We start from the raw sequence: 23,797 nt of genomic DNA on the forward strand, positions 1-23,797 counted from the left end.
GAACAGCACTGCATTACAGTCAGAACCATTCAAAAGCTTAGGATGTGATATTCTTCAGTATTCACAGAGCTTAATATCTTCAAACAGAAATTACTCAAGCTGATGTATCTCTCATTATTATTAAGTCAAAGTTCTACCAAATGAGAAGAGGATGATTGATAGTCAGGGATTACTAGGGCCAACATAGTGAGAGATCACTATGGCCACAAGCAAGCCAGGGAGGACTCAGTTCCCCCGCAGCTGAGCATGCGGACTACGCAGCAAAGCACCCTCAGCACCCCTTGCTTGAGAGCTCAAGTGCCTCCCCTGTTCAACACCAGATCTACCTGGCGCTGACTGGTAACAGCATTGCCTAGTCCTTCTAGGCCACAGGTGCAATGCAAGCTTTGAAACTTTGTAAGAGGGAAAAACAAAAGAATCCATGAAAACAACAACAATAAAACCCCACAGCCAGAAAACAACACGTGCACCAGCACAGCTCCAGGCATCTCCCCTCCAGTTATCCTCCAGAAGGTGAATGCTGTGAGATGTCAGGACCTTTCCAGGAATAAGCAGCACTGCTTGGATCAGGTTCTTTGCTCTGCCAAACACTGATAGGACTGGCTTGAGAATTCAAATCGAACCTGGGTTAGAGGTGGGGAGTCCAGTTTGGTTTGTCTAGAAACACTCTGGAAAGTGAAAATACGATCGTTGGCCTGGCATGTTCACTGCTACAGTAGATGCTTATGCCACACTGGTATTGCAGGAGAGAATGAGCCAGATTCAGATGTCCTAAGTTGTACCTAAGTTCCTGTATCTTTTCTTTCCTTCCAGCTGACTCCTGGCCTTCAAGCAGAGAGCCTTAGGTAGAATTTAGGCCATGAGAACCTGGTCTTCAGTCTCCCAGCAAGTGGAAATACCCACAGCTGGCGCAGCCTGGAAAATATTAAATACACTGCAGAAGAAATACACCTGCTGAGCATACACATACACACACACACAACAATGCAATAATTCTGCCCTGGGGGTCCCCAGGCTTTGAACTGTCACACAAAGAAAAGCAGAACTGAATTTATATACATGGAGCATGTTCCAACTGGACACTGCAGGTACAGTTTGCAATGTGAACAACCTCCACCTGCTGACCATGCTCTGCAGGATCCAGAAGCCAGTTTTCAAAGCAAGAGAGTGTACGTATCACCCCTCATTCCTATTGCCACTGTACAGCTTACCCAAGTCAAGCTACTGAAATGTTTCCAAGACAATGGGGAGTGTTATTTCCTTTCCATAGCTGTTATGTATCAGGAAGGATCGTGAGCAGATAGTATCTCAGGCACAGGTAAGAAAGATGGCAGAGTTAACATATCCAAATCTTTTCACATGCAAGCACACACCCTGAAATAAGCCAGAAATGCTAATCATGTTTATTACACTACAGTATAAACAGCAATCATGAAGCTAAAGAAAGTAACAGAGCATCCCTGCCTGAAGGGTCTTCTCCAGGCTGTCCTGTATCAGAGGAAAGATAAAAGCAGAAGCTTGAGACATAGTAGAAGAAAAGCTCCCCTCACATACGAAGTCCAGCACTGAGCCCTAATATGCAGGAGTATTTCATTCTCTGGGGCAGAGTGGCCTTCTTCAACACTGTTTCACATCCCAACTCCAAAACGTCTCCCTGAGCGCACTTTGGGAGGGAGCAGTTACAGTCTCTCTCATGCAGCTTTCAGCTTCAGCAGCACAGGAGGGTTTCACAGTCCCTGCCTGAGTCACAACAGCTCCAAAGGAAAGGGGCACAGCTGTTCTCACCTCAGGACAAGAACTCTGCTGCAGAAAGCCTACAGACCCTGTCAGCCATGTCCTTCTTCCCCAAGCCCAAAGTGCACTAGGGGACACACCAGTACTCTGCACTCCTGAGCTCAGCGTGTCACTGTCTAGAGTCAGCTAGTAAGAGATGTTAAGAACAGGGCTGCAACTTAAACCCATCCATCACAAAGAAGCAGAAAGGAGGCTTCTCCATCCACACACTAAGGCAGGAACCTGTCCTTCAGAAAGCCAAAGTTCTTCCCTTCATATACAGGGCATAGCAGTGGTGACAAGTCTGTATCCTCCACACAGCTGAGCAGGACTTTGCTCCCTCAGGTGAAGCAGACTGATTATTTCCTACCTGCCATTCCTACCCCAACCCAAGCTGGCACAGGTCTCGCAGGAGTGGTGCCCTAAACCTTCACACTGTCCTGTGTGAGATGGAGAGATGACTCCCAGCTCCTGCAGCAAAAATAAGCCTGCCTTGCAGAACAGATCCTGGTTAAAATGCAGAGCAGGAATCGGGAGCAGAGAGGCTCATCCTGTTCACACAGGTGCTCCTCCTCAGGGAGAAAGAGCCACTGGTCTCAGCTCCAAGATGAGGTAGTCCAAACATCACCTCATTAAATGTAAAGGCCCTGGGGTCAGACAGTGTATGCTGGACTCTCTTCCACCTCATCTCCAACTGTCCTTCAAAAGAGGGAAGCAGCAAAGACATGTCCAATCCCATGGGCATGCGTTTGCTGAGTTTCAAGAGCTTCAGCAGCAGAACATCCAGCTTCTACATTTAGGTTTGAATTGCATATTGAGCTGTTCACTGCTGCAAGATGAGGACATTTCCAGTCATGCTCAACAACAGAGAAAGATAACAATGGATTTGTTAAAGCACAGTACTGAGATTAAAGGGCCCTTCTTTCCACTACCCATTCCGACACCACATTAAACACCTCTCTACAAAAAGATGGGCAATAAAATTCTTTTTTGACATCAAGGAACACTTGAGACTAACGTAGTTGACTTGGGGCCTTGGTCTTGCAAATCAAGTGAAGGACAGAATATATACAAGGTAGTTTACATGAACAATGTATGACATTTTAAAAAAAATCAGGCTTCCCTTGCACACTCAATACTACTAAATTCTGCATTGTCCTGTACAAAGCATACAAGGTTAGAAGCAAAACAAGGTCTTCTCCCACACTTGATGTTACACTGGCAATGCTGAATGTCTTGCTGCTCATCTTCCCACACCTGAGGATGTTCCAGGAGTACCTCACTGTTCCCATCCACTCCATGTCAAACTATTGAAGAAAACCAATTCATCGCTGTTACTCCCACTTCCCAGTTCTTGGGCCTCTGAGGAGGTACCACAAACAAAAGCAAACATGCTCTGTTTGCATGTCCCAAGGACCGGCTCTGCACGCTGGTGCCTGAAGAACAAGCACATTGCAAAAGCATAATGTTTCCAGTGGCAAGATGGATGGGAAAAATGCCAGCTACTAGCTGTAACCCTTTTGTCATGCCAATTGCTGGCTTCTATGAGGATGTATGTTAGATACCTCCTTAGAAAAGAGCTCTGCATCTCATCCTTCCAGATGGAGGAGGAATGATTCATACACACATAAGCAACGCTAGAATGACAGCTGAAGAGAAAACATTTTCTTTCTGGTTTGTGTCACAGACATGCTCAGGGGCCTTAATCGCAGCAAAAATTGAAGACTATGACACTTTGTGCCCCAAGGAATGCATGTGCAAAGCCCCAATGCTACTTCTCACTAGCCTTGTCAAGCCTCATGTTGTATGCACACACCTCACATGCCTCATTCCCCCGCTTTCTCATTTCCGCAGCATTTCTCTGCACAGACCGTGACAGAATAACTCCACTTACACAGCTGTCACATCACGCAATGACAAATACAGGGGAAAGCATCCAAGAGATGGATCAGGTGTCGGGAGCTCTAAGCTGACCAAGGCCTGACTTGTAATGCAGAAGCAAAGCAAAGGATCTCTTTTCTTCCCAGAAACACCAGGGACCAAAACGCACACATTTAGTAGGCCTAGATGGCTGATAAATGCAGAATAGACAGAAGGCTCAGCAGTCTGCGCACTTGTCTGCATCACGCCTGCTTCTTTCAAGGAGGCCACTGCACACCTCCTCCCCACCTCACCTGCACAGCACCTCTGCCGCACTCTCACTCCTCTCAAGGGCCCTGTGTCCTGTGAATCTCATTCTGTTTCTCACTACTAACGTGCAAATTCCCACCTATTTACTTTCCTCTGGTCTCTCTCCGATTTGTGAAGTCCTTGCAGCAGAGATTATCCATAAGCATCTGGAAAGCACCTGGAATATCTTGAGTCCTACTGCAAGTAAATAAACAGCAATGCACAAGCATGCTATACATACATTAAGCTAAGCATATAACAGTCACCTCTGACAACAAAAGTGAGGGTGGTAGCTTCTTCCTACAGACAGTGGTAGAAAATCTATGCTTTGGGGTACACCCACTAACCAGGAAAACCTTCAGGTTTGCTTTCCCTGCCACCCACTTCTCTCCTTCCCCCATCACATTATCCATTTCTGAAATCCATGTCCCACTTTTATAATAAATTATTCTAATCAGTATTGTGGCATGGCAGAAATCCAGCATAACCTTCAGAAATACGCATGCATACACTGGCTATATAGCCACTTCATTTCACAGGAGGCTTTCAGAACAGCCTGGTGCATAGTCCAGGAGGATTTGGCAACCTTTCTTAGCAGCACCCCCATGGTGGTGATCCTTTCCTAAAGGACACTAGACGCACTTACCAATGCTACTTCCTCTCTTTGTAAAAGTAAGATATTTTTTTTTCTTATTTTCTCAATAAAACCAGGGAAAAAGTGTTCAAGTGGGAATGTTTCATCTGCTGTTTTTCAGGTTGAAGAAGTGTGACTTGGGGGTGGTAAAGGGGCTAGAGAGAACATTTGCAGTCCAATGCAGACCTTCCTTCCCACCCCACCCTCTTTTGAATAGAAAGATGCAAGATAGGCTGGGTAATTGCTCCAGCTGCTTCAGAATCAGGGTTCAAGTGGGGAGGAAAGGGAAAGGAAGAAGGAAAAATAAAACAAAAAAACAGAAAAGTCACACAGATAATACAGATTCTTTTCTTGGTAAGGAGCACGGGCTACTTTTGTAGCTCTTAAAACAGGAAACCTCATGCAGTTTGTTCACTCAGGCTGCAACAGCTCCAGAAGGAATCTGGATCTGTGGCTTTCCCATAAAACTAATGAGGTCTGAACCCCACACTGGGGAGGGAGAGAATAAAAAAACCACAACAAGCAATTTAAGCACAGAGCATTACAGTCTTGTTAAATAGTACGTTAAGAACTCACCTGCAAGTCTGTCTTGGCCAATGAGGGACATAAATCGGGAAGATAGAGTAATACTCAATATTACACAATTAGTCATTGCTGTAAGCACTTTAACTCTGGATTTCTTGGATTGTATCATTTCAAACACTGTTTTTTTTATAGGAACGATATGATAGCTGTCCAAGCACCACAATCAAATCATGCTACCAGAACATTCAGACAATGGATTATCACAGCTTTTATTCTGAACAAGGGAAGACTACCTTATTTTGAACATGGCAGGGGAAGAGTAGAAACCTATACCTGAGGGGGGGGGTTGGTGTTTTGTTTGGTTTTGTTTTGTTGGGGTTCCCCCCTCAACCCTCTTTTGGACTTTCCAAGGTAGGAATGACACAAAAATCTGCCAATCTGAAAAGACAGAAACTGCCTTTTCCAAGAATTTGCACTGAAACAGGGAATAAATTTAAATATGCCAAATCAAAGAGCAGTTTAAACAGCCCTCCTTGTGTTGGCTGAACGCTGGAAGGATGCCCTGTTCCAGGGCATGTTCCCACTGTCTATCACCACCACCAGGCCTAGAGACTTAAGCTCTGTTTAGAAACTTACCTACCAGGTATGTTCCTGTCACAGGAAAGAGGGCCTCTTTACCTTCCAAAACCTTCAAATTAGCAGGTTCAGCAAAGGATTAGTGTGTTCCTTTAAAAAGGTGTAATTATTTAAAGGTTCTCTTAAAAAGGCTGCACCTTTTACCTTTACATCACCATTGGAAGCCTAGTTCTCACCTTGCATCATGAACCACATACTAGCTTTTTTAACTTTACAATCTTTGTTTTAGGGTGATTTTTTTGTTGGTTTTTTTCTTTTTAAGAGTATTTTAGTACCTTCAGTGCATACGTACCTACTTTTTGGTGCATGGTACTAAAAAGGCCCTGACTCTGACCTCAAGTCCTTTGGCAATGGCCAAATATTCCAGCACAGGAAGAGGGAAAAGCCACTAAATCTTAATAACATCCTCGTGATGCAGTCTGAGAGGTCACTATTAGCCATGACATACTGGAGGTGAGAAAAGACTAAAACAGAGAAGACAACCAAATAAACAGAAGCAGAAGAACCAAAAAAAAAAGCTAGAACTGAGCTCCACAAAGAACAGAAACAGCAAAAAACTTGCTTTGCTACAGCACAGGGCACATGTCTGAAGCTGATGACACCTGGGTATTATTCCTGACTGTGGTCCTGACTCCTGGATGACTGCACCAACTCATGTCACACCTCCAACAGGCTCTCCCCTCACATTTTCCTTCTGGACTATAGGTCAGTGGTGGCGAACCTTTTCCTTGCCAAGGGCAGAGGACACTAAATATTACTGGCAACCCACACCTCAACATGTGCCTTCACACTGCATGACAGCAGCACAACCACTCTCCATACAAAACCAATGTGGGCCACAAAAAAACAAAAACTGGATGCCAGTCCCCCAGTTTTCACATTCCCACTGTGAGCTTTTTAAGGAAGGATCAGTTGCTATTTATTGCACCCTGTGTAGAGCAGTGTAGTTCAGAGCTGTTAAATGCGATTCTATAAGCAAGCAGCAACACCGGTAGTTGATTAAGACTGGAATGAAAAACAACAAAATGGGGGGAAAAAAAATTGGCTGGAAAGAAGTGGAGGGAAACAAAAACAACAACAGAAAAAGGAATTCAGTATGACAGAAAAAAAGGAAAACAGATAATGAAAAGATACTTACACGAAAGGAAACCAGATAAAGATACCCAAAAGTGAAAAAGGCTTCCACAGAAAGAGCTAACTTCATTTTAACAAAAAAAAAAAAAGGTGGTTTTTTTCATGAGAATGTTGAATTTGGATAACCAAACGAGCAGTATTTTATTTTCCCCCACAGTAAATACATAAAAATAGACACTTATTTTTAAAGAGGAAGCATCTAAGTTCTCAATGCACTTGTTCTCAGAACTAATGCTTTAACCACATTAGTAACAGCTTATGAAAAGACAACAAACTGACTACAGTTCCTTCCCTATCTCGAAGCTACTTTTTCAGAGTCACCATCACTACTGTGATTTTGCAGTTATGAAACACTTTACCCTTGTTACGTCTTGGGGCCTTCCTCCCTATTTCACAGGGTAGGAGCTAAAAAGTTCTGTTCAGGTTCAGTTGACATCTCTTCATCCCTTTTTTTTTTTTCATTTCTGTGTTCTTAAAGTGTCCTTAACTGGACACCTGTGGCAATGACAGAGATATGAAGTACTGTGGATCGTGACAACTACAGGCAAATGTTTTAGAGAACTGGGAATTTACTTGCATACTACATTACTCCAACTCCCCCAACCTTTCCTATGACCACCTGCTCATAATCATTAGAAAGCAGAGTGTCATTTCTAAGCTGGAGTTGAGCACTAAAAGCACCATGCTGGCCCTCACTGGCTCTATTTAATTAGAGATTAGCAGAAACAATAAAACATAGGGAGAATATAAACATAATTTTGCCAGTTTTTCAGTAAAAAGGTTTTGGTTACCAAACAGATAAGAGGATGGCTGCCTATTTTATCTGTGCAGCCGGACCGACGAGTTTACATTCACTGGAACCACACCCCCATCAGAATTCCCTCTGAAATGTCAACACGAACCATATTATTATTTTTCCAAGTTGCTGACCTTTACTGTTGCCTGCATCATAAATCCTGCATTTTGAACTGTTTCTATTCATACAAGAACATGCTCTGCACGCCTCACGATATCTGAACTCTGTACGCAGCTGCCTGCATATCACAAAACAGATGCTCGCTGCAGCCCACCTAAAGAAGCTGCCAAGTTGGACCTTCCTGGTTCCACAAAGTCCACTGGATTACCACCAGTTACGCTACCCACCACTAAGGCAGCCAGGTTTCCCAGGTTCCCCCAAAGCCCTCAGTGTATCTTAGCTTGAATAAAACGTTCCAGAGGATTTTATCAAGGGCCATAGCATACAGGTATTTTAAAATAATTTGATTATGGGGTTAAGTTTAATTTTAATCAGAAAGGAAAAAAACACAAGTCCTTGGATTAGAAGACAGCCATTCCCATTTACTGTTCTTCACAATTAAAATGTTTCATATAGATCATCAGAACTTAATGCATCATACATGTTACACAGTGCTGAACATAAGGCTGTCGATCTGTCATTTCTCTGTAAGCGTTTAATGTGATGAATGATCAGGTTACTAGTCTTTCTAGTATAAAAGCGAGAGAAGCTCTGAGACAAAGAAATAAAGGCCAATGCATATTACAGATCTTACAGTGATTAATATCAGCCCGCCTGACTCGCATCTCTGAAAAACAGTTAAGGTCACTATTCCTCTTCTATTTTTACCATGGATTTCAGTACACCTCCTCAGAACCCTCCAAATACTTGAGATAATTTAATTTAAAGCAGAAACAAGCACATCAGGAACATACAGCATCTGGGCTACAACAAACAATGCCACACCAGCATGTCATAAGAAATATAAGTGACCTTCACTCTTGCCTCTGCTGACAGACACACTTGAAGCCACTTGCAAGCCAGGTTGTTAAGTGTGATTTCTGCAAGGCAATCTAATAAATGAAGATTTTAAAGAGATAAAATAAAACAATAAGTAGTCAGATTTTATTTTAACTGGAAAACCTGCCTTCCCAAATCAACCAACGGTTTGGCAAGCCTAAATGAAAGGCAGACAAACAAACAGCATCTTTTCCTTTTAACACAGAATCTGCAATAAGAAAAAGAAATCAGCATTTTATTGATTTCCATAATACCATCTCTACAGCTTAAAAAACTCAGTCAGCTGCTAACGTTAATTCACTGATGCTATGGAGCCTTCCCATATAATTGTACACCCTCCACTTCGCTGAGCCCCAGGGCGCTGTTTCTAACTTTCCAGAGGACCACTGCACTGAAAGTAGAAACAAAAAAACCTCTCTTTCATTACCCAAAGCAAAATGCAAACCAAATTTTGCTTACATAAATGGGAAATTAGAGAGACTTAATTTTTAAGACAGGGAATAATCTGCCCGTCTGCATATATTTTCAGATTTGATATCATGACAACAAATTCTCATTTAAACTCTCCCCACCTCCCCTTTTTTTCCTTCCTGAGCGTACAAAACAATACAACATATAAATATTGCAACAATTATGATTTCTAGGGATAGATTCTAAAGCCCTTGTCAGATCATAAGTGTTTCAAAGGGGTGATTCAGAATCAGACAGAGATTTTTGTGAATGTCACTATAATTAACACTATAAAAACCTGTAAAATGTTTCCATTGCTATAGGGACTATTTTATAGAGTGAATGTGCATTTCAAAGTTTTTTTTTAAAAAGTTCTTCTTATAAAAAAAATAGAACACCTTATAAACTAAATTAAAGCTATCTTCTCCAAGTCTAAGATCAAAAATGTCCTAAATAATTAATGAAGTAAACTCTGCCATTTTTCTCCATTTCTCAAACAAATTCAGCAGCCCACAACCAAGCAGACAGCTCCAGTACACTTTAGTGAGAGTTTTACTCAATTAGGGACTGCAGAATTTGGCCCAATTAATTTAGTACTGTCTATCTGGAAAGAATGTGGTGGAACTCTGCAGTGTAAATACCCTCCTGGAACTGCCGTACCTAGTCCCCTTTCTTGCTCCCCCTTGTTTACCCTGCCTTGATATTTCAGTACCAACCATACTGTATTCACCATCTCCATCAAGATTCAATGTGCCATTTGAGCTAAAATAGCCTAATTTTGGTATGGTTTCCCATGCATCTATTAATTTGGAATCAGTTTATCTATTTCCTCTGAGAATGGTGAAATGTGTGGATTTTTGTTCCACAAACAAACAAGTTGACAGTATCAATACAGAGTTGGAGAGCCTCTAAAAACAATCTAGTTTGCATAATTAATGTTAATTACAATAACATCTCAATCAGTGACACAAAAGCTTAGCAATGAACACAGTCATACTAGGAAGTGAAAACATGAAACAAAACATGAAAAGATTATGTCTTGTTCTGAAAGAGTATGAAGCAAACTTTCAAGAGATTTACAAATAAGAACAGAAAGGCAAAAGACAGTTGTGCTTTGTTACACGTATTTTCTTTACAGGCTCCTTAGTACAGAGCTTTCTTCTGAGACTAATAAGACAGTGGATCTGAGCTGTGGACACACGAGATAATATTATCTTTCTACAACATCACATCCAAGCCACTATCAACTGCTTCAAAGAAAAACAACTGAGGGCCTGATCCTGCTGCCAGTGATTTCATTAGCAAACATTTAAACAATGTGATGTTAATGTTTGGGGGGGGGTCTGGAGAAGGAGGGGAAGGAAAAAAAACAACTCCAACTTGAACACTGCATGTAGGTATGGATTCCCTCAGGCACAGAGGAATTTCAGGACAAGATAATGAATTTTTCAACAATATTTTCCTACTTTCCATAGCAACAAGGGAAAGCTAAACATGCAGAAAACTTACCTGCCTGTTTCACTGGTAGCACAGGAGGTTTTTTTGTATGGTCACCTAACACAGCAGCTTTACATTTAATCCTCAGCAGTTTTCTTCATGACCCAAGAAAAATAGTTATCCAATATATTCTTATTTCAAGGGAAGGGAAAAAAATAGTTATGAAAAAATAAGTGCCACTGTACCTCACCCAGATTGATACTGTAGTACACAAGTAGTCATACAAGCATCGTAGGGAGCACTTGCGCAGTAAAGTACCACTCAGCGTGAGTAAGGGTGGCGTAATTGGGTCTGATGAGAGAAGGAATCAGAGCTTGTCACGTCACTATTATAGGGGCCTTTCTGAAAACATGCATTTCTTGATTACTTTTCACATTAATGCAAATCCACCCCGTTAAAGTTAATGAAGTTACACTGGTGCTAAACTAGTACCAGAGGCAGCAGTCTACTTCAGATTAATCTAAGAGTCCACATCTCAAGGACCACCCGCCCCCCAAAGGCAAAAAATCAGGCATTTAAGAAGCCCCGGGGATACACCAGGCAAGTTACTCCTTGGGATAAGGACTGATCTTCTGTATGGTATCAATCTCAGGGCTGTTCCCCTCACTCTCTTTCTAGATAAAGGCAAGACAAGATTTGTTAAATACTTCGTTTCCTCTAGAAATTTACTGATCTTCAGCATACTTAAGACTACGCTTTAATAGTCTCTGAGTAAAGCCATACTTTACTACTTCTTATTCACAAGAGTGCTTAGCTTAAAACAATAAACTTCATGTGGAAGACTCTCAGAATGATGCTGGCCTTTCCTCTTCACTAAAGTTCAGCACATTTATTTGTCAGATGTCTGGGAAAGATGATTTTGGAGCGCTGTGGGGTTTGGTAAACCTTCAATTCAGCAATTAGTTTCCATATGATATGAATTACAAAGATCGAGCAATTAATATTAATAACTAAACCCAGCAAAGTACCAAGACTTCAGATGCCCTGTGTATGGAAACACTGCTGTCCTTGCTGGGGGTTTCCACGTAACTGTTTTATTTTAGCTACTCTGAACGTATGGCACACGAGAAAAATACATTAAGGGAAAAAAAATAAAAATCAATAGCAATGAAATAGAGACATAACCATTTTACAATAAGCACTCCCAGTATCAATCCAAGCCACCAAGACTGCCCACTGCAGACCACGGCTTCACCCTAGGATACACAAAGTCTCCTGCCATACCAAGTCAAGCTCAGGTAATACTGAAAGATCCAGGCACGACAAGGTGGGAAGGATGGTGCATCTGGAAGTAAAAAAGGTGGGTTTCCCTGATTTTCCAAGGACAGTGGCCAGAGACCAGTCTGGAGGGGTCTGGCCCACCACTCGACCCGGGCAGCTTGCCCCTCACATCAACCTTCACCACAGCCTCAGCGAAGGGGGGTGGGGGGAGAGGATGTAAAATAACAAAAAAAAAAAAATAAAAAAAAAAAAAAATCAAACATATCACCGGCAGCATGACACGCATCTGTAGCCGGCAACGACGGCGGGTTTCTATATTTTTTTTAATCCCCCCCCCCCCCCCCCCCCCCGCTTCTTTTCCAGCCCGAGGGGGAAAGTACCTCGGCGGCCGGTGCCAGGCTGCGCCGTGAGGAGAATGCCCCCAACTTTCCAACAGTTGGCAGGCACCGGAGGCACCCGGCCCGCCGCCTCCCTGAGCCACCGGGGGCTGCCCCAGCCCGCCGCCCACCCGCTGCCCACTCCCGCACACACAACCCCCCTCCCCAGCCCCGGGCCGGCAGAAAGGAGCGAGCCCGGGAAGGCCGTGCCCGGCACTCACCCGCTCCGGGGGGCTCCGCGGCGAGGGCCGTTGAGGACCGCTGAGGGAAGCGCTGAGGGGAGCGGGGGTCAACGGCAAGATGGGACGCGGAGGGGAGGCGGTGAGGGGAGGGGGGTACGCGCGGGTTAAGAATTTAAACCGGAGGGGGGAAATTAATGTAAAAATGAGCGTGCGGCGAGGCGCCGGGCTGCGCGACGGAGGCGGCGGCCGGGGCGCTGAGGCGGCTGTGCTCTATCCCATGCCGCTGCGGTGGCCCCGGGCGGCGGCGGCAGCCGAGCTGGGGGGGAAGTTGGGGCCGCAGCCGGCGGGGAGGATGTGACACCGTGACAAGTACGGCCCGCCAGCCATGTACCGGGGGAGGAGGCGGGGGAGGCGGCCACCCGCGCGTAGGGGGCCGGGGCAGCCCAGGCAGCACCGCCCGCCCGCACACGGCATTTAACGGCGCTGACGGGCCGCGCCGTGACTCACACACGGGAGTTAGTCACAGGGCGGGACCGGGGAGGGGGGGGGAGGACACCGCCCCGCCCCGCCCCCCGGGCGCCCCGCCAGCCTACAGAATGCCGCGGTCCGGCGGATTGGCGTGGCGTCCAGCCAATGAACGCGCGGATCTGCCGCCAGCGGTGGAGCGGCCCCGTCCGCCCAATGAGTCTTCTGAGGACACTGCCGCGAAGTGTTGGGGAGGGCTGGAGGGACACCCCGCGGGGCGGGAATTGTGCACTGGCCTGCCGCCGCGGCCAATCAGAATTGAGGCTTGGCTTGATGGGCGTCGAGGCGCGACCCAATCAGGATTGCGGGGGAAGGGGGGGGGAGGGGGAGAGGAGCCTGTTCCCGCCCTCTTGCCGGGAGCTGCTCACGCAGAGCGCGGAGGGCGGGGGAGGGAGCGAGCGTGACTGGAGCTGGAGGGCGGGCGGCCCAGGGGAGGGGAGCGGGCATCCAGCGGGCCCCGAGGGCGGCGGGCGGGGGCGTCGGGGCGGCACCGGTGTGAGGGCTCGGGCGGGAGTTACCTCAGCGAGCGGCGGAGGGGGGCCCTGGAGGCGGGAGTTACCTCAGTGAGGGGGCACCAAGGCGGGAGTTACCTCAGCGGGGGGCGGGGGGGGGGGGGGGGGGGGGGGAGGGTAGGACACTGAGGCGGGAGTTACCTCGTTGTAGGGGGGACGATACTGAGGCGGGAGTTACCTCTGAGGGGGAGACGCACTGAGGCGGGAGTTACCTCAGCGCGGGGGGTGAGGGCACGGCACTGAGGCGGGAGTTACCTCAGCGAGCTAGGCGGGGTCGGGCGGGGCGGAGGGAGTGGGCCCGGCGCCTCTGAGACCCCGGGGAGGGGAAGGACTCGCCCCGGGGTTGCCTGCGGAGCGGGGCCGGCGGCCGGGAGATGTCCGGGGCGGAGAGGGGTTCGCCCCGGGGCAGCGCGGCGCAGCCAAGGTCGTTTCCCGCGGGAGGAAGGAGAGCGCGGCTGAGGCCTGCTCCGGGGTAAACCGGGGCGGCCCCGCTGGCACCGGGCAGGGAAGGGCTGGCCGGCAGCCGGGTGGGAGGTGGAAAACCTGGCCTGTGAAAGCCTCGGCTTCCCTCGGCCCCAAAGGACCGCGGGGTTTGGAAGAGGGAAGTTGGGGTTTGCTCGTGTTTGACAGGTGTCACGGCTGAAAGGCTGAATATTTCCAGCTCTCTCGTCCACCTTTTCCTCTTGGGTGGATTTTTTGAGGGGTTTTTTTTGTTTTTGTTTTGGTTTGGTTTTTTGGGTGTTTCGGGTTTGGGTTTTTTTGTCTGATATTTTTAGAGAACAAAGCCCATCTCAAGTTCCGGTGTGATGTCAAAATTTGACCAGATGAATGAAAAAATAAAAGTAATAGCACTGACAGTTGCATTACAAAGTGCAGTTTCTTTTGTGCTGCTGGGGGGGATTGACAAATAGGAGCAGTATCGGTGTAAAAAAGCAACACTTTTCACAAATTATTAGTATTGGAGGAATTTATTTTGGGTAGAGTGAGGAAGTAATGCCTGTAAAGAGTTTCCAACAAAATACTGGAGCCCTACCAAAAATTTAATCCTGGTGAAGGAAATGAGATACTCAAATTGTGTGTCACCTCTTCATCTCTACATACAAACTGTTAAAATAAGACCTGGGTTTTTTTCAGTAAAAGCATAAAATAGCTGATAGACTTCTGTAAGGTAATGAGATAATGCTATCAGAATAAGGGACTACATTGGCATTTTCCCAGGCTGCAAAAATACAGTTTTGTTTGCTTTAAAAACTTGTTCTTTGGACAGAGTGCTATAAATACAGGGCTGGTTTTTTTTTTTTCTTTTTCTTATTTTGGCATCCACAGTAATGGAAGAGCTGAAAAACTATAACCTGCAATAATTTGTTCTTGGTTTTCACTTTAGAAATAATGGGACTAATTACAGTTTTTTCCTGCTTGCTTTTATCGAGATCCAGGGAGCTGGAGTGAAGATTTCACAGTTGCTCATTTGAAGCAGGAATGTTAAATCACACCAAAGAAATGGCCTTCAGAGTTGTCTCTTAGCATCTAAGGCATCATCCTGCCAGCTGTCCTATCATCCGCAGTGTCTTGCAAGAAATCCAGGATGAATGGTGCTCAGAGTGCTTTAGTGTGAAAGGGGAAGGACAAATAAGACCAGTAAGGCCATCATGTAATGAAAAATAAAAAAAAAGGGGGGGGGGGGGGGAAATGGTGCCATACAGACATGCAGGATTTGAGTGGGATTTTTCTTTTTCTTTCATCAAAGAAAGAGAAGTGGGATCTTATGCCTTCCTGAGCATTTAGCACTGGCACAGAATGAGCTGTAAGAAATTAGCCGCCTTCATGCTGAGGGCCCAGGGAGTTTCTTACATGCAGAAGTCCTTGGGCAGTGGCGCTGCTCTGCTCATCAGCTGCATGAAGCCATAAACCCTTCCATTCTAAGATATTATTGGGAAAATAATGTTTAATAACTACCACATCTTCCCTGTTTCTTCAGTCTGCTTTGAAAGCATCTGAAGGCTTCCCCACCCCGACTGGCGTGTTCATAAAACTTTGAGGATTTGTTGACTAATATTTCCTTTCGTGTTGGAATCTGCTGAGCTCTGCTATTGTAAATGCTCTTGCTTTAACTGCTCTTGGATTAGAATGAACTGAATCCACCCTATTGTTCTTCTGTTGCATTTTATTTTACGCATACTGCATTTTGCTCTTCTCCTGAGTGATTGGCTGTTTGCATTAGAATTTATGAATATGAACGTGCATTTTGTTTGTCACAGACCTGTTTCCACTGAAACCCAAGGCAGTTGCCTTGGCGTAAGGGATTCATCTCGGCTAATCATTGGGAATAACAAAGGATTTTTATAAGTGATCCCCATATTTGAATTGATGGCAAAAGCAGAGAATATGAGATCTGTTGTCTCTTTATTTTTCCTGCCATAGTAAGAGGTTAAAATACTTGCAGGTTCTGTAACCATCAGCAGTGCTCGTGCACTGATTTGTGCTTAGCAACTTCTGAACGCTGCACAAAAGAGGGCTTTGCATCAGATTCTGTGCAATTTAGTGAATAAAATAAAAGAGTATTACCATTCAATGATAGAGAGAGAAATATATATATACACACACACATCCTCTTTAAAGACCTGAAAGGGGTGAGAATTTAAGGGTAGATGATTGTCCTTTTGTAGTTGTATCTTCTTTAACAGCAATATTCTAAGGGAATTGAGACAGAAATTGAGCTCGTGAATTTGGGCACGATTGCTTCTGGAGGGTAAAAGTCTACAAGCAATCATTCTGCTCTGCTGCTACAACCTACTATGGGGGCTTCGCATGCGTGCGCTTCCAGAGACAGCAACCAAGGTAATATTTCATATCATCACGGTGCTGCAGGTTTCCCAATATACAAGAGTTTTTCTTCAGGGCCAGTGCTGGCAAGGAAGCGATTAGATGGAGATCTTGGCTTTTACTTCTGAAATCTCAATTTCACAGTTAGAGAGAAAAGTTTGAAAACACAGCCTGCTGCCGAAGGTTTCAGTTTGAGGTGGTTTGTTTTTGGTTTTGTGAGTTTGGTTGTTTTAGAGCCAGTTGTCGAGGAGCATGTTTGCTTCAGCTGAACTGAGCCAAGCTACTCTTCAGTTAGGCTGGGTTTAGCAATCAGCGTTTCCTCAGAACTGCTTCAGAACTGCTTACGACTAAACTAGTGCTGCTTAGACAAGGATGAGCTCAGCAGGGATGCTTGTTGTCCCTGGCCTGGAAATTCAGTAGCTCCCCCTCTGTAATTTGTGTGGTGCAAAACTCTGGAGGAAGGTCATGCATCTTGTGTTTGGCTCTGGCTTTGCACGAAGGTTTCCACAGCTGCTGCTACACAAGTCATTCGGGAGAAAGAACCAAGCCACAAAACCCAAAGTAAAAGGAGCTCAGGCAATCAGGCCTGCTCAAGGTGCGCCTGTAGCCAGGTGAGGTCCCAGGAGCTTGATGCAGCTCTCCCATCCTTGTAAGTGGAGAGTAGTTCCCCTGAAGCCTGTGAATTTGAGGTTTCAAAGCCCAAAAGAGGGGCCTGATCTCTCCCTGCTTGCATCCAGGGGCATCTCAAGCAGAAATCTTTGATACCCGTGCAGGTGCCCTGGTGACGTAAACTTCACTTCGAGCTGCATCTTCCAGGGAGCGTCAGAAGGTATGTATCGTGTTCAAGGGAATGCTTGCTAAAAATACTTGTTCTTTTGAGCGTAATTGAGGTGATTTGGTAGATAGTTTCACGCAAAGACCTCTGAGCTTGTTGTTCGGGTTTTTTTCAGCACAATAGCTGTTTACAAAATAAAGTTGTTTAGTTAGTTATCAAACTCGGGGAATACCTTTAAAAACCTGCAAATATTCACTTACATCTGAATGAAAGCAGTGAATTTCCTTCAGCTGTGTTTGCTTTTTGAAAACATTCCAGTCAATTAGATTAGTGGCTGGAAATGTTTATGGAAAGAATTTTAAGCCCATTTTAGAGGGTATTCATGGAAAGCAAAATTTTATAATTTTATCTCAAAAACACAGTCATCTTACTGAGTGTTAATTTATATTTGTCAACTCGGGAAATGCAAGCCAGTATTACATGTCTGATTTGTTCAGGTCATGTGTCTCTCCCATTCGTCCAGTCTCCTCTCTTCCTGCCGTGCTGCTTCCTACTCCTCTGCTATGCCAGGGATGGAAAACGTAACATTTTATTTGTTCACTTCACACCTCCTGCATTTCCCTCTGAACAGAGGGCTCCTTTCTTGAGCAACAGTGAAAGTAAACCACTATCACAAAGCAAACTTGGGGCCCTGGAATATGAAACCACTCCCTGCAATATTTAAATTCCTTTGAAAACCATCCTCTGCCATATGTCTATAAACACTGTCCAGCTGCAATGAGCTTATAGATTCTTGGAGACCATCTGAATTTAGCAAAGAAATAACAATACTGTGTGCTGAGAGAGAGCCAATTGCCATTTTAAGCATTTCATTTAGATCTTCAGATACTTTTTATTCTTTCTCTGTTGCCAATTGTTAGGTAAAATCAGGATCAAAGGTATACCAGTTTAATATACTTACTTTTCTTAAACGAGGTTCATCTTTCTAAATAGTTACATGAAAATTATCAGGTTTATTACAGGACATGCAGTATAATTGTGCAGTTTAAAAGACTGAAATTTAAATTTAATGTCATTACTACCGTATCATAAGCAGGCTAATGTGCGTGCTCCAGCAGTTTAGCATTACATTCCCAATCTCTTTGCTTCACAAATGACTGAGAGAAGATCCAGAGCTCCTGTTGCAAGAAAACAGACCCTCCTTTACCTAAAGGCAGAAAAATCTGTAATGGTTTTTATCCCTAAAGCGTGCCATTTACATGCGCATTTGTAAACTGCTCCTACACCTTACACCATGCTGCTGCTGTTGGTTAACGCTTTGGGCTGTTCCGTGTCACTGTCCCCACAGAGCACGGTCAAACACCAACTTTTCCTGTAATTTTAAAACTGAAATTACTTCAGTAATATCTTGTAAGTCCTTCTGCTCAAATAGCGTTATTGCCTGGTTTATGAACATTTTTGATCCAATACATGGATGTGTAATGTGCAGAGTTGCTTGTATTATTCCATTACTAGAAACCATGTAACATTTATTATATTAAAATACACTCCTGAATGCTTCACTTTTAAGTCCAAAGTCCAAACCACAGTTTAAATATGTTCTTTTAATTTTTCCCCTACATTTATTCTAGAAGCTAGCAGAACTTCTACATGGGCCTCTTAAATGCCTAATGGGTATTTATTTGCAAACTTCCTGCACCAAGCGTGTCAGAAGCATTAAGGTTACCTGCAGCACCTCAGTATTGCCAGTTGTCATCTGGCTACAGCTCGTTCAGGGCAGAAGTCATATGGGTTTTCCTGCTTAGGGATGGAGTGGCAGAGACAAAAATACAATAAATAATAGCAATGAACCAAGCACAATTTCTCTGTCAGATGCCAAGTGTCAAGTACTTATAGCCAGGCTGCTTTCGTGTGGTCCATGAGAACAAGATTTAGCTGTAGGAAATATCCCGTGAGAAAATTTCAAACACAACAGCTTGAGAAAATTAAGCTGCATGTGGACAAGCATGGTGAATTTAAGGGAAGGTTATATCCTGTGAGGTGTTTGTTGAACTCAAATTGCAAGTTCCTCAAACGGGATTTTTATAGGAGATCTACCAGATATTTATTGTGAGTGGCAACCACCAATTCCTGACACGTTGGTGCTGGCAGAAAGTAGGGTATAAATGAAGGGAACAATTTTAGTCATATGGCAATCTGGCACAGCGCTTTTACATTTTAATTATGCTGCAGAAAGGTCAAGGCTGGATCTGTGCCGGCAGAGGGATAATTTGCTTTTATGGTTTACGAATGTACATCTCCAAAACTGAAGAACCAACAACTGGAAAATAAAATTTTCCTGTGTAGGCTGTTGGTTCTGATTTGCTTTTAAACCAGCCTTCCAGAGGCATTCTGAAATCTTACTGGCTTATCTCACATTGCCAGGGTGACCATGCAGTTCTCAAGGCAGGGCTGGAACATCTCCACGTTGAGAAGGATGCAGAATCCAAGTGTCTTGACTGTCAGTTGTGGCACAGCGTTTGGCGTGCTAAGGGTAATCCATACGTGCAAGAGGCAATCCAAGGGGAATCTTGTACGGGCTGATCTGCCTCTGAAAAAGGGTCTGTAGGCTTTCTGCTCTGCAGAGGAGGGAAGACGATGGTTGACGTGGCTTTTCAGTATCATACTGTGCACCCTCCAGCGTGGCCAGAGGAGAAGGGGTGCTTTCCATGCACCAGGACATTTCCCCTCAACTTTTTCTAACTGGTGGCCGCCTGCTCACCTTAGCAGGGGCAGCCAATGCAATTTTGTGAGACCTCTGAAGGAGTTGCACAGTGGTAATAAGACTATTTTTTAAATTTTTTTAAATATAATTTTCTTTTTTAAATTATTTTTTTAAAAAAATATTTTATTTTACCCTGTCTTCAGGCCTGGTCCCACACGACCCGTAAGACCAGGTCATGATACAGCTCCCAGTAAGACAACTTTTGCAAGAGCCTCTTGCATATCAAGGTTTAAAGATCAGAAAGTTGCAAAGGGATGGGCTTGTCAAAGAGAAGGTGATGTGCTCTTGTTTTGAGGCCATATGTTAAGCACCATGCCCGAGTTCAAATATAGCTCTTGAATTACCTGTGTCTTTTTCCAATAAACTATTTCCTAAAGATAATAATAATAATGATAACAATAAAACACATAATACGTTAGCTTTGGGACTAGCTGTTTGCAGTTGGGTATGCGGTTTCTCTCCAGGGAGAAGGAGCCAGGGCCCGTTATTTGTTTGCCAGCATCACTGCAAGGCTCAACCCCCTGGGGGGACGTGGCTGGGGTTGGTGCTGTACAGCCCTCCCCAGCAGCAGGAGGCTTCCCCGGAGCCTGCAAGTCCCAACAGATAAGCATGGAGCAGGGCACCATACAAAACCAGAGGGCTAAAGTGATTTACTTCAGGATAAGACTCACCTCTGCCAGAAGATCCCCCACACACACACACCTTGATTGCTTTATCTCTGTGGTGCTGGTGGAGCTGCAGGGGTGGAGTCTCAGGTAGAGCAATGGTTAATTCAGTAAGAGCAGAAGGAAAATGTCTTGCTACAATTTTAATTCCTACAGTTGTCCTGTCTTACCTCTGTTGTAAACCCGAGGGCCTGCGTGCAGGCGGGAGTGTTTCTGTTAGAAATGCTTCTGCAAATAAATATTCTGAAAATCAGCATTGTTTTGTTTAAAAAAGAATGGATGTGCACCTTCAGTGACCTCTATTTTTCACTCCACTGAAGTGATTATAAATGGCTTTACTTCTCCATCATGCCTCTGCTGCAGACACTATTCATTGTGTTTACCTCACTGTCCATACCCAGGTGTGCTGAATGTTTTATTCACATTTCCAAATGCTGCCTTTCCCCCGAGCTGGGGCAGACTGCTCCTGCAGCAGTGATTCAGAACTTATTGCTGTGGTTATCCACGCCGCAGGAGCGCCCAGGATCGATGCATGGGTACCATTTCCATCTGCGGCTCGGCTTGTTCCCCACTGGCACGGAAATAGGGCAGGGGCTGGAGAGACGCGTGGGTGACCAGAGTGCTGGACCGGTGGGTCTGTCCCTCAGTGTCCCTCAGTGCGTGGGAGCTGTAGCCTGGCCCCACAGTCAGGACAGTGTCAGAATATGTCATGGGCCAAAATAAGGGTCAGGGACCAGCCTGGGTATTGGGAACAGACACGCAGGGAAGCACTTGGTGGCAACTGGGGAAATGTGCCAAGCTCAATAGAGAGGTCTCCCCCTCTCTGGGCTTTATCCAGTCCTGCTGAGCAATAGCCAAGCCAATGCCAGGAACTGGAAAGTGAAACTGTGCAAAGACAGGGAAAAGAATAAAAAAAAAAAGGGAAAAAAAAAAAAAAGAAATCCAAGCTGAAAAGCTGGGAGGAAAGAACACCAGAGCAAAAAGCTGGTGTGCTGGAAATAATTTGTTCAGACTGAATCCGCTGGGTGATTTCAATAACGGAGGGGCAGCAACTTTGCTGCGCTTGGGAATGTCGTGCTTTTGGACCCACTGGTTTATTTACAGCATTTCTTTTGCTCCCCCTCCTGCACTGAGCTAAAGCCAGTGAGCGAGAGGGAGGGAGGAAGGGAGGGAGAAAAAGAGGCCGAGAGCCTTCTGCGGTCGGCGGGGGCCTATAAATAGCCGGTGAAGTCTTCTAATACCAATAGGGTGCGTCATTACGGCCCTCCCCGGCTCCGCTCGGCAGCAGCAGTGCCAGCAGGGGCGGGAGCTGCAGCAGCACCCAGAGCTGAGCAGCTGGGCTTGGCACCCACGGCGCTGGGAGAGGGGGGCCGGGAGGTGCAGGGGGGTTGGCGCTCTCTGCTGCAGCTTGTCTCAGGGAAAAAGGAGGCGAGAAACGAGCCACGCGTCCTACGAGCCTCCCCGCCTCGCCCGGGTGTTGCAAAGCTTATTCTAGGTTTTGCTCTTGTGGCTGCCCAGTTGGCACCGGGGAAATGCCTCTTACTGGAATAAATGGGCGTCTGAGGTCTGTGTCTCTGCCTGATGCGGATGTTGGGGGGATTTCTGAAGTCCTGCCGTGCTGTTCTCTCCCCCACCTCACTCCTCCTCACCCCATAGTAAGGGTCAGAGGAGGAAGAATAGGTGGTGGAGTAAGTTGGGCAAGACGGGCAGGATGGTTCAGTGCTACCAGCCAGCGATGTCTTATCATGGGGTTAAATGTTGCTCTCAAAGGTGGGACACTAGAGGGGATTTCTAACGCAAATTCCCCACGCCTGTCACCACCCCCCTCACCGCTGTAGATAACCCTCTCATACATAAGGCTACTGCTCTGCCTGGTCTTTTTAGAACACTGCCGTCAAATCCAGATTTCAGGGCTGGGGTGCCGGAGGACCTGGTGCTTTCTTTTCTGAGCTCCAGCTATCGGCCCCATAGCAGCAAGCTGTGGTAAAGCACTTCTTGCAAAGAACCTCTATCTAACGCAGTATAAAATGCTTGCATAAATAGGGGGAGGACTTTTGATACTAATTAAAATGAGACTTCAGTCATTTTCCCTTTTTTTGCAACACTGCAGTATTTCTTGAGCATCCTGACCTGCTTCCTATCAGTCATTTCTCTTCCCTATCTGCTTTGTATTCCTTCATTGCTCCTTGGAAGGTTTTGCAAACTCAGATGCATCTTGATGTGTATTTGTAGGAGTGCAGTTAATGGGGATCTCCTTATTAGACACCAGTTTCAGTGAGTTATGATGCCACTAATAAAAGGGTGAGGACAGACTAGCCAAATCTCACTGGTTTCAACCGTCCTCCAAAAGAAATTTTTCATTACGGAGCACTGTGGAAATTGCTCGCGTCAACCCGATGGAAAGAAGTGGAGTAACCCACAGGCAAATTCTTCCTGCCTGGGTCTGTTTGCTCAAAAATTGACCTGTTAAACCAGAAGATGCCAGGCTGACACAGACAGGTCTCTCTGCCGAGCCAATGCCATGAGATACGCTCCTGTTCAAGGAAGCTGGTGATTTCTCCCAGATTTGGGGATCTCCGTGGGGTCCACCAGTGCCTCATCCATATCCAGCAGAGCAACCATCTCTGTGAAATCACACTGCACCCAGCAACTGGAGACCCCTCCAGGCATCCTAATTTCCTGCATTTCCAGACGTTGAAGCTCCGGGAGCGGTGTAGAGCTGGCTAAGGGCAGCTTCTGCAAGAAGAGGTGCAACTCTCTGTGGGTGTTTGAACACCCAGCAGGTTTGTCAGTACAAAACCCAGCACAGAGACAGGAGGGTGAGGATGCTGGTTAATCTGTTTGGGTATCAACGGAGGTGACTGGCATTTAAGGATCAGCCCGTGGTGGGCTCTGCTGTGTCAGCAGAGGCTGCAGTGCTTGTAGCAAGTGATAAAATGCCACTGAGAGAGAGTGGGACCGTCCCCACATAGGACCAACTCACTCCCAAGCTGTGTTTGACTCCAAGCATCACTCTTTTCTCAATGTCTGAAAAGTCTAAGCTTCAAAGCACTTGGGTTTGTGAGCATTTTGAAAGGATGGGTGCGGAAAGAACTAGCAATCTTGCCTCCCCTCCAAAAAAACACCCTAAATCCCAGCAAATAAAATTATTGATGTGAAACTTCTGCCTAGGTTGACTTTTAAGAGGAGACAGTGGATTTGGGAATAATCAATAAATTATTATAATAATAATATTACATCATATAAAATATAATTCTTATAAATTGAGCTCTGAGTGTGAGAGCCAGGCTCACCCTCAGACACACTCTTCTGCATCCCTCTGCACCCAAGCCAAGCTCCA

The 23,797-nt window shown here is 45.5% G+C and overlaps 1 protein-coding gene and 1 long non-coding RNA gene across 2 annotated transcripts in view; one reads left to right on the forward strand and one right to left on the reverse strand.

The window, feature by feature from the left end:
• The window catches only part of SERTAD2 (SERTA domain containing 2), an 82,431-nt gene extending 69,554 nt beyond the window's left edge, over positions 1-12,877 (reverse strand). Inside the window, exon 1 of the mRNA XM_037392126.1 lies at positions 12,433-12,877. The gene's annotated coding sequence lies outside the window, so the exon portion shown is untranslated. The remainder of the gene's footprint in view (positions 1-12,432) is intronic.
• A 3,120-nt stretch (positions 12,878-15,997) lies between these two features.
• Positions 15,998-20,690, forward strand: LOC119149529. Its single transcript, XR_005104735.1, has 3 exons — positions 15,998-16,268; positions 16,991-17,082; positions 17,526-20,690. It is a non-coding gene; the product is annotated as an uncharacterized LOC119149529 (long non-coding RNA).
• Positions 20,691-23,797: the final 3,107 nt, after the last annotated feature.

This window comes from Falco rusticolus, chromosome 6 (assembly GCF_015220075.1).
Source record: "Falco rusticolus isolate bFalRus1 chromosome 6, bFalRus1.pri, whole genome shotgun sequence".
Taxonomy (NCBI): domain Eukaryota; kingdom Metazoa; phylum Chordata; class Aves; order Falconiformes; family Falconidae; genus Falco; species Falco rusticolus.